Source organism: Myodes glareolus, chromosome 27 (assembly GCF_982192425.1).
Source record: "Myodes glareolus chromosome 27, mMyoGla1.1, whole genome shotgun sequence".
Lineage (NCBI taxonomy): Eukaryota > Metazoa > Chordata > Mammalia > Rodentia > Cricetidae > Myodes > Myodes glareolus.
Window position 1 is genome coordinate 31,436,315 of NC_142052.1, and position 11,963 is coordinate 31,448,277.

General features: G+C 38.4%; 1 pseudogene; it reads right to left on the reverse strand.

Annotated features, from left to right (window-relative positions):
- Positions 1–10,271: 10,271 nt before the first annotated feature.
- Positions 10,272–11,363, reverse strand: LOC148117673 (uncharacterized; annotated as a pseudogene).
- Between the last annotated feature and the right edge of the window lie 600 nt (positions 11,364–11,963).

Consider the following 11,963-nt stretch of genomic DNA (forward strand, 5'->3'; position numbering starts at 1 on the left):
GACCTGGTTCTCAAGTGCCCCAACTTCCTGTCCCCCCTCCTGCTTGTTCATATACAGCACTCTCATGCCACCCTGTAAGCCCAGAAGATGGGCTCTGGCATGACTCTGATGTGCCCTGTCCCCTAAACTGAGCATAAGCCAGATACTCAGCCTTGTCGTCCGTGGCTGTGGCAAGAATAACAAGGACTCTAAACATAAGTTTTATGTACATGTGTGCTTCCAAAGTATAACAGCTCTAAAAATTTAGCTTATATGCCCAGTTTAAAATACCAGGTTATAGTACCTGGCTCTCGAGTGTCTTTAGAGATCTGAGATAGTGGCATTTGAACAACAAGAGCTTCTCACACATAGACATGCCAGATTTTGCAGCACCCTATGGCTTCTTCAAGAAGACAGAAGACCTGATGTCTCCAGACTTGCTCAGGGTTTGGCAAAGTCACCCACACAGAAGCAAAAAGAGGCCTTGTACCACTCATCTCCTGGATGCTTCACCCAGGGAATCGATCCCCTCATCTTGGCAAGACAGTTACACTAAATCTTCCCCCTCACAAGAAAATCTTTGGGCCTCTCACACACAGCAGCCAATAGCAAGCACTGCCTCTAAGACTGATGTTCTCCAAGGACAAGGAGAGGGTTTGAGATTGCCTGCTAGCCAAAAGCTGTCTCATTTTTGCTCATTAATTTTTCCGAGATCTGTCTAAAGGCATTTGACAACTCAGGGTACTCTTCTTTGACAGGCCTCAGAGTCCAGGTTTAACTGGTTTCAATCTTCAGAGATTCATAATTTCCCATTTTCCTTTAATTGTCTTCTAACCTGAAGCAATAGCCTGTTGGTATTACACTAAGACATATAATCTGTTCCCATTCTCTTTCAGGTTTCTGGAAAGGTTCTATTGCCACATCAGAATCATGTCTGGTAAAATTCAAGGTTTTTAATTTTTTTAATTGTTTTACTGTTACACTAACCTTAGCCGGTTTTAAGCATATTTTGTAGGTCATTCCTGCTGCTTAACCAGAGACCAACCTACAAGGCACTCTGAGGACAATGCCAAAAGCACCTGTACCAACTCCTGGGACTTTCCCATTGGTACCAGCTCTCTTAGATCAAGGACACCTGCCAGTTTTTCTGGATTAAGAACACCTGCCAACTAAAATCTAGTTTCCCCTGCTATTGTGTCAAATCCCAAGGATAGTTCCATTTTATGGGGCCAGTAATAACAATATTTTTCTCCTAGACACTTGCCTTCTTACCTCACTTAAGAAACAGTTGCATGCCATTTCTGGGATGATAGTGAACAGAATGCCTTTCTACACCCACCAACTTTCATCTCTGCCCCTCCCATGAAATCCCATGCCCACTTGAGTATACACCTTTTTTCCAAAGAGAGCCTAAAATATCAGTCATAATTATCATCTCAACTTTCTGTAACCCCTACATCTGAAGAGTCTGCAGTGTTAAGTTGGGAGAATCACCCTAGCCCCTGGCATCAATCCCAGACTCCAACCTGGGAGTTGCATTGAATTGGACTCCAAATCCCAGCATGCAAGTTCCTGACCACTCCTCAAGGGAGGGTCAAGACCACTCCTACATGGTATTTAAGTGGGCTTCTGGAGGAGGAACACATAGTCCCAGGTTTGCATGTGCTCCCAGGTTTGGTCTCCCCTGCCATGTTCTGTACCAGCCAAGAGCCCTGTGTTTAATAAAACATGGGCATTTTAATTGATTTAATTATAGTTACAATATTTAGTCAACTTACATTTGGCAAAGTAAAGAATATCATATATCCTACCTTTGTGAGTCTCAATATTTATATCTAAATTACATACACCACAATTAAGGAAAACTATAACTACATAGTTTTGAACTCAAAGAACCCAGAAGTACATAATCTTAGCATGGAAAGTCTGTGGCAGCAAAAGCAGAATCTTCAATTTTCTGTTGCAAAATATGTGTGGATTGTTTTTTATTAGATGTCATAAATCAGTTTTCCTTAGCATGAGGAATTATTTTATTCAGCTAGGTAATTAAGCAAAGTTCCATATTTCAGTTATTCATTTATTACTATCACTTTGGATAATTTAGCCATGATCTTCTGTGTAGCAAGGATTTTTTTTTCAAAGTTTATTAAAATATAAAAGTTTCCATTTTCGCCCCTCCTCCCAACACCTTCCCACTCCCCCCACTCCCTCTCCTCTTCCCTCTCCATCCCTAAGAGCAGTCAGGGTTTCCTGCCCTGTGGGTAGTTCAAGTTCCTCCCCGCTCCCTCCAGGACCAGGAAGGTGAGTATCTAATCAGACTGAATCCCCAAAAATCCAGAATATGCAGAGGAAACAAGTCCCAGAGTCATTGTCAATGGCTTTTTAGAAAGACTTTGGGCCAGCCACATTCAGAGAATCCAGCCTCCTCCAGAGAATCTGGTTGGATCAAGCGCTCCTTCAGTCCCAGTCAACTGACCTTGGTGAACTCTCATTAGATCAGTCCCCTTGTATCAGTGGGTGATCGCTCCCCTTGCGGTTCTGATTTGCTTTTTCATGTTCTTCCTCCTTCTGCTCCTCCTTTGGACCTTGGGGGGCTCAGTCCAGTCCTCCAATGTGGGTCTCCGTCTGCATCGCCATCCATCGCCGGATGAAGGTTCCCTCTGATCTTGCCCTCCCTGCTCACGTTCTTCTTCCTAGCAAGGATTATTTAACTTTTTTTTAAATTTAACTATATATTTTTCCACTACTATCCTTTACTCTCCACTTTCCTTCTCCTATGGTCCACATGTCCCATGTTTATTCAGATATTGTTTTCTCTAAGTCTTATGTACAATAGATCCATGAATGTCTCACTTACGTTCCTTTTTGATGTCTATGTTCTGTGGCATTGTGAATTGTAAGATGGTTTTCCTTTGTTTTATATCTAAAAGCCTCTTAGGAGTGAGAACATACTTTATTTGCCTTTCTGGGTCTGAGTTAACTCACTCTTTTATGATGAATCCTAGATCCAGCAATTTGCCCATAAAATTCAAGATTCATTATTCTTATGCACTGTGTAGTACTCCATTGTGTAAACATACCATAATTCTTCAGTGCAGGGGTTGTTTTCAAGTTCTGACTGTGACAAATAATGATGCTGTGAACATAGTTGAGCACTTGTCCTTGTAGTATGGTTAAGCATCCATTGGGTACATACCCAAAAGTGATACTGCTCTGTTTTGAGATAGGTTGTTACCTTATTTTCCTCCTTTGTTTTTTTTTTTATTTTTTGGTTTTTTTTAGACACAGTTTCTCTGTAGCTTTGGAGCATGTCCTGAAATAGCTTTGTAAACCAGGCTGGCCTCAAAATCACAGAGATCTCCCTGTCTCTGCTTCCCCAGTGCGGAGATTAAAGGCAAGCACCATCACCAGGAGGTTTGCTTCCTAATTTTCTGAGAAATCACCATACTGATATCCAAAGTGGCTGTACAAGTGTGTACTCCCATCAGCAATGGACAAGTGTTCCCTTAATCCTGTATCCTCTCTAGCTTAAGTTGTCATCAATGTTTTTGATCTTGGCTATTGTTACAGATATAAGATTGAATTTCAGAGTTGTTTTGATTTTCACTTCTCTAATTGCTAAGGATGTTGGAAATTTCTCTGTCTCTCAGGCAATTTAGATTCATATGTTGAGAGTTCTCTGTTTAGATCTGTACCCCATTTTTTATTGGATTATTTGTTCTTTTGATGACCATTTTTTTTAGTTTTTTATATGATTTGAAGATCAGTCCTCGGTTCAGTGGGGGGCAGATGAAGATCTTTTCCTATACTATAGGCTGCTGTTTTTGTATTATTGATCATGTCATTTGGTTCTCAGAAATTTCTCAGAATCAATAGGTCCCATTTGTTGATTTTTACTCTCTGTGTCTGTGCTGCCAGGGTTATATTTAGAAAATGGTCTCCTGTGCAAATGAGCTCAAATATACTTCCCACATTCTCTTTTTTGGTGATTCACTGTAGTTGGTTTTATGATGCGGGCTTTTTGCTTTTTAATATGAAGTTGAGCATTTTTTAAGTTTTTTTTTTAAAAATTGCTGAGATTTACATGGGAATGGTATTGAACCAGTTGATTGCTTTTGGAAAGATTTTCATTTTTACTATATTAATTTCAATCTACCAAAGGGCATGGGAGATCTTCCCATTCTCTGGTCTCTCCTTCAGTTTCTTTCTTCCAAAGTGTAAAGTTCTCGTCATACAGGTCTTCCACTTTTTTAGTTATTCCACAATATTGTATTTTATTTATGGCTATTCTTAAAGGTGATGTTTTTATGATATATTAGTTGCAGCCATCTTTCTATTAAAAAAAATATTTCTTGTAACCACCTTCTATCTACCATCCTGATGACCACTCACAAACTTCTGCTAACCAAAATTATACCCCCAACTTCTAAGAGAAACTTTAAACAAAACATACAAATGAACTCAGATGAGACTTGACTCTTTATGCCTGTCATATTTCACTTTATGGTATCCTTCAGGCTTAAAAACATGGTTAAAATTTTTAGGTTTTCATGTTTTACAACATGTTCAGTATTACTTTATAATTGTTATTCTGCAAATTTGGAGTATTTTTTACCATTCTTTTCTGATTCTAAAAACATGAGTCTTAGTTTCTAAAAGTTTAGAATTTGATTACCATTTTCTAAAGAATCATATTATGACTATATTGCATTTCTCATTCATTTTCTGCATTATATAATTAGTTTTTGTGCCAACCTTTTCCTTGCTGTTGTAGAACCATCCATGACATGTTCAGCCAGAAGCAGAGGTGTTAAATTTCACATTAAGAAATTCAAAATACCTCATGAGTTCTATGTCACTAGATTTTTAGATCACCCCTGACCGCAATCCATTTCTCTTTCCTGTCAAGATGTGAGTTCCTAAGCCCATCTTTGTATCTTTTCTGCAGTCTGTAGTTCCTCCTGTACCTCTCAGTGCTCACACCCTGACCTGGGCTTTAGACAAGGCTTCCCATGGTCTGTTGAGTTTGAGGACATCCAAGCAGATAAACCAAATTTTTAGGATGACCAGCTCATAATCCTCAGTTCCCACAGCTCCATTCCCAGAGATTCAACTGGAAGGCCATGTTATATTCCCTGGGTGCTGACCATGGATGATTTTTCTTGTTACGGAAATTTATGTTGAGCTCCAGGGACCACTTCCAAGAAGCTCAATTAGACTGTGGTAATTAAACATTGCTTTTGGTGATCTTCATAATCATACAGATGTCCTGCTAAGGAGGAAGCTCTATGACAGTCATCAGTATTTCCCATAAGAATAGGAAGCCTCATGTGATTTGAATTCCAGGGAATTTCCTGACCTTTAGAAAATGAATCAAAGGTTATAGCTCAGTATAGGTTGTAGAACAGGATTCAGCATCCATGAGTAGAAGGCACTAGTGAGGGTTTTAACTTTCATCTACCTGAATCTCAACCTGTGTTACTTTGGAGAGGACTAGTCTACCTTCTTCTGCACAGTTGCACCTTTATAGGATAGAAAGCTCTCTGTGATTCTTTGTAGCTGTGTTCCTTGAACATTGAGTACTTTATTATACTGACATGTTCAAAATTACTGATATTTCAATATGTTGTCCAGGAAAGTGTCTATGCCTGATATAAAGGCATCAAACCATATCTTCAGCAAGGTAGTCACTGTGATCCACAACAGCAGAAATCACATGGACTTCTCTGGTCCCCCTCATCTTGGTCCTGGATTTTCAGCTTTCTGACTTCAATGACAGTGTTGGACTCATGTATAATTGCTCTAACTCAGAACACAGCTTGAAGCACTAAAAGTGAGATGTGGTTCTGTCCAATAATGTGTCATTTAGTTTTTCACCACTGTGATATAACTTATTGACATCTGGAAATACTGAATCTCAACAGAGAAATGTCTCTATCAGATCTGACCTGTGAAGAATGTTTTGTGATTAATGATTTAAGTGGGAGCACAAAGACCACTGTGCATTACGATACCATTGGACAGGGTAAGCAAAAAGTGAGGAACAAAGCACTAGTCAACATTTCTCTTCTTTAGTTCCTGATGTGACTTCCTCATTGATTGACAGGTGGCAATTGAGAAATGTAAGTCAAATAAGTCCTTTCCTCCTCAAGCTGCTAAGGACATTGTGATTGATATCACAATAGAAAACAAACTGGCACAAGTAAAAGTGCAATCAAAGTCACATTTCAAGCAATGTGGCAGTCATGACAGAAATACCGAAAGAAGAAATATGAGTAACTTCAATGTGTGAATATAGTCATACGTTGTTTACTTAGTGTATTAACTTTGATTACTAAATTTTGGAGTAGAGAAAGAATATAGTACTCTAAGTATCTCAATTGCATCAAGCTGCCTTGTCACTGATCGTATTACTAATTGCAGAAACGTTGGACAACATTTGAAGGTTCTCCTTACCTATTCACTCATCCAGTTACCTAGTTTTCTTTCAGTTTGCTGACTCTCTTACTTTCTTTTTTAATTCCTCTCTTTCATTTCTTCCTTTGGTGTGTTGGTATGAAAAATTTTAAAATACAGGAAAAAAGATAAATCTATAATAAATAGCTGTAGTGGTTAGATTCCACTGACTGTGACAAACATACCCATGAGAACAACTCAAGAACAGAAAGAGATCAGAGGTTCAGTAGGTCCAGTTAAAAATTATGCTAATGCAGAAACACAACTCCATTATAGAGGGCTATCTTTGAACTTCATAGAAACTCTGTGCAGGGATGACTTGAGATGACACTCTTGGTGACATGCTTGGCAGGCCAAGTAAGGAGGAAGCATACCTCCTTTATCAGTAGAATGCCCTGCCAATAGCCAGTCCTTGAGTACACAGAAGTGCACTAGAGTTCACTCGCTATGATTAGGTTGTTCTTTGTCTCCTGATGAAGTGTTTTTATATATTATATTACAGCTAAAGTTGTTTCCAAAGCAACAGGCTTCTTGTTTAGATTAAATAGGGCACAAAACTCTTGAAAGAATTTGTAACAACATTTGTAGTTTCTGTAACTATTTCAAGTACTATGAGTACCTAGTTTGGATTGTGATTTGAGTATTATTAGAGAGCACTGGCTTTGCAATAAAGTATGCAGTTGTATCTTCTACCCCACGTCCTTTGTGTGCTGATTTCTGTGGTACTATTCAGGGTCATCCATAACCGAGGTAGCTGGGGAAGGGACCCCAACTATTGGTACCTGAAACAGGGACCCAGAAAGAATGTCAGGAGTGTCAAATAATAAGAAAGGTAATTACAGGGTAATGGGGCAAGATAACTTTTCTCTGTTTCTGTCTATGCCTAAGAATTTGCTGGAAACTCATTGTACCCATGTCATCTATACCAGACTTAGAGATGTGTCTTGAAACTATCAAAGAATAAAATCATTGGTTTCCCTCAGATGAGAATTGAATTGATATGGAAAATTGGAATTGGGTTCAGATAAATGTGGAGAGGAGGCTACTAACTCAAGGACAGGAATGACCTTGTGGTCAGATACTGACTGACCATCTGTGCTGTGATTTGTTCTGCTTTTGTATTTAAGGAAGTTCTGAAATAAACCCTGGGCTGTTTGACTGCTTCAGCATTACTGGACCCACCTCCCGATTCTATCCTGATTTCTTTTTCTTCTGACTTTTCTCTGGCCTCAATGATCCCCTATCCAGGAAGCCTAGCTGACCCCGTAGGAGCAGCTCCTACAGGTGACATCCAGCTGTGCAACTCTCTGGGGAGGGGTTACAGGGACACACAATTTCCAAGTGTGCTCTGATGTGCATTAAGGATATCCTGGGAGCATCATCAGTTGCACGGTGTAAATATAAATAAGAAGTTAGCTGTACAGCAAGAAAAACAAGTAAGGAGTAACTCGAGTATAATTGTAAAATAAGTAATAGTAAAATAAGAAGTAATTTGTATAAAATTTTCAAAAAGTTAAATATATGCCAGGAAAAGAGCAAATGGCTGTTTGTACATTACTTATAGATATTCTAAAGGTCAGGGGTACTAAGGAAGGACACCAATATTTGCCTCAGTTTTTGAAATGTATAAAATATGTGTGCTCCCCACATTTCCTCAAGAATGAAGTATAAATCTAGAGCTTTAAAAAAGTGTGTGTGAATGAATGAGTGCATGTTTTCTTGGTCTGTGTTTTGACTGTTAGTACATTGCTGTTTTATGTGATCATGTTTCTAAAAATGTTAAGTGGTACCAGGACCTGTTTGTCTGCCATTACTGTACATTTTGCTGTATTCACCTTCTTTTCTATCCTGAAAGAAATGAGGCAGGCAGCCTCTGCTTTTATCCTTCTGGGAATTTTTATTGGATCAGTTTCAGAAATGTGGGTCTCAAAAGAAAAGGCTCTCTAATGAGAGGCATGCCACTCACCAACTTCCTTCATTATTCTCTGGACCATAGCCTTCCAGCAGTTCCTGCAGAGGGCAAAGGTGCATGCACATGCTCACATGGGCACAGATCCTATAGAGAAACATGCTCATGGAAATGGAGCAACAGCAAAAAATTGTCTACTTGCAGTTAAAGAGCTGCAGGCATGTGAAACAAAAAATCTTTGATTGTGGCCAGAGATGTTAAAAGTGATCCATCACATCTGGGATGAGCTCAATTCTCATAAGGGTTTCCAAATGAAAGTAATGTTTGTGAATGTCAGCACAACTTGAGGAGTTTTTGAAGCATTCCAAGGAAAGAATGTCTTCACACAAATCTCCAAAGAAGAGATTTAATTGAGAGGGAAGAAACCAAAAGCATAAATACCCCTGCCAGTGTGGAATGGGAAAACTGCATACTGAATTTGCATATGGTTTATATAGGGCTTCTTAAAACCAGGGGATATCAAAGGAGATTTTGAAGGAGGGAATTTGTTAGATTTTTATCCCCAATCCTGAACAAGGTCAGAGATGGGCTGTATTTTACATAGAGGGACTAGTAACATTTGTGCTCACTTGGAAAAGGGTAGAGTGTGGGGCTTTATTATTTGGTTGTGTTTTGAGAGTGTGTTTCTTTCACTGGCACTTTTTAATGTTTGGACTGTTTTCAGGGAAATATTGTTTCTTTAGCCAGTTCTAGATTCAGAGAAAAAGTGCTTTCTTTTGGCTCTGCTTTCAGGTCTGAGGTGTGCTTCTGTGACTAGCCCTTTCTCCCACCCATAGACTCAAAAAATGTTTTGCCCATTAGTTTGATGGTTCAAACAAAATAAAGAGATATCATAGCGCTTTAACAGATTTTTGCGCTATCCATTTTTTACGAGATAATAACTGCTGTTAGTTTACTGACTGTATGTGTGATGGCTTAAGATCTTTAAAAAATAAGTTATAATAAGCCCTCAGTTTCTTCCACAGGTCCAAATGATTAGGGTAATATGCATAAGCTTTATCAGATTGATTACACACAAAGGTCTTACTCCTGTATGAAGTACAAAACATTAAAACACTAAATTCACTTATTGAGTGTTGCGTCGCTTTGGCCAGCAAAGAAAACACAACACAGGACTCTTCTCAATGCAGTTTAATCAGGAAACCTTGAATAATCTTCTCACCCTGGGGAAAGCCAGCCCACAGCTAAAATAGCCTCTGGGTAGCCAACTCCAGCAAGCCACGTGGGAAATGCGGATAGGCCCAGGTACACAGAAACAAGCCAGACCCTTAGCTTTAGCCATGCATGGAGTTATTTACAACTGAAAGCACATCCCACCCGGGGGGTGGAGTGCAGAGGACAGTGCCATCTTTAAGGTGCGGCACAAAGCAGCTCACTACAAGAGAGTTTCACTATAGTACAATTTTTCTCATGGTTTTGCAGAATAGACACATTAAATTCATAAAGTTTTTCTGCAAGATGGTTTATTTCATATATTTGCAGATGATTGTGACAAAGGATTTACCACAGATTCTATTCAGAGTTTTCTCTCCAGTTTGTATTCTGCAGTATGCATTTGAAAATGAATAATGTGTGAAAAGTCTTTCTTACACTGATACACATTCTTAAAGTTTCCCTACACTGTGTGTTCTTTTATTACCATGAAAAGTACAGTGGTCTCCAAAGACTTAACCACACTGACTACATTCATAGGGGTTCTCTCTACTCTGTGATCTTTTGGACATTTGAAGATGACTGTGTTTTGCAAAGGCCTTACCAAAATGATTACAATCATAGGGTTTCTCTCTAGAATGTGTTTTTTATGCAATTGAAGATGACTGCAACTTGCAACAGCCTTATCACACTGATTACATTCATGGTGTTTCTATTCAGTATATATATTCTTCAATGCAATTGAAGATTTCTGTGTGTTGCAAAGGCCTTACAACACTGATAATATTCATAGGGTTTTCTTCTCTCCAGTATGTTTTCTTTCAAGCAATTGAAAAATATTTTGATATGCAAAGACCTTACCACATTGGTTACATTCATAGGGTTTCTCTCCAGCATGTGTTCTTTTATGCTTTTGAAGATTACAGTGCTGGGCAAAGAACTTAACACATTGATTACATTTACAGGGTTTCTCTCCAGTATGTGTTCTTTTAAGCTTTAGAAGATCACTGTGACATGCAAAGGCATTACAACGCTGATTTCATTCATGAGGTTTCTCTCCAGTATGTGTTGTATTATGCAATTTAAGATAACTGTGCTGGGAAAAGGCCTTACCACATTGAATATATTCATAGGGTTTCTCTCCAGTATGTGTTCTTTCATGCTTTTAAAGATAACTGTGAAATGCAAAGGCCTTACCACATTGATTACATTCATAGGGTTTCTCACCAGTATGTGTTCTTTTATGCCTTTGAAGACTACTGTGCAGGGAAAAGGCCTTACCACATTGATTACATTCATAGGGTTTCTCTCCAGTATGTGTTCTTTTATGGCTTTTCAGATTACTGTGACCTGCAAAGGCCTTACCACACTGATTATATTCATAGGGTTTCTCTCCAGAATGTGTTCTTTTATGCTTTTGAAGATCACTGTGACATGCAACGGCCTTACCACACTCATTACAATCATACGGTTTATCTCCAGTATGTGTTCTTTTATGCAATTGAAGATTACTGTGCCAGGCAAAGGCCTTACCACAATGATTACATTCATAAGGTTTCTCTCCAGTATGTGTTCTTTTATGCTTTGGAAGATAACTGTGCCGGGCAAAGGACTTACCACACTGTTTACATTCATAGGGTTTCTCTCCAGTATGTGTTCTTTTATGATTTTGAAGATTAACCTGAGTTGCAAGGGCCTTACCACACTGATTACATTCATAGGATTTCTCTCCAGTATGCATTCTTTTATGCTTTTGAAGATCAGTTTGACATGCATACACATTACCACACTGATTAAATTCATAGGGTTTCTCTCCAGGAGTATTCTTTTATGACTTTAATACGTTTCATAAAGAACAAAGTCTTTATCTCCGTGACTGTATTCATAGGGTTTTTTTTCAGTGTGTTTACTTTTAAGCACTTGAATATGACTGTGATGAGCAAATGCTGTACCACACTGCTTACTTTTAGAGGATTTTTGCCCAGAATGTGTTTTCTCATTCCTTAGAAAGTGAGTGTCATAACACAAGGCTTTAACACAGTGAGTATACACTGAAAGTTTCTTTTTCACCATTTTGATTCCTTTCAATCCTGCAAGGATAATTGGCATATTTAAAAACTTTACCACATTCAAGATACAGTTGAACTTTATATCTGTATAAATTAATTTTATACCTTGATCCAATTCTAAAAGGAATTAGGTATTAAGATTTCATAACTCCTTTTAAAATCATGTTTGCTTTTTAAATAGGGGTCAGGTTGCATCTAGGAATATAAGTATAATGATAAATTCCTTTGTTTCATGGTTTACCTGTTTACATTTACAAAAACAGTTTATATTATATTGTTCACATTTTCAAAGACAACTGAATACACTGAGAGATTTACCAAGTTTACTGCATTTATAA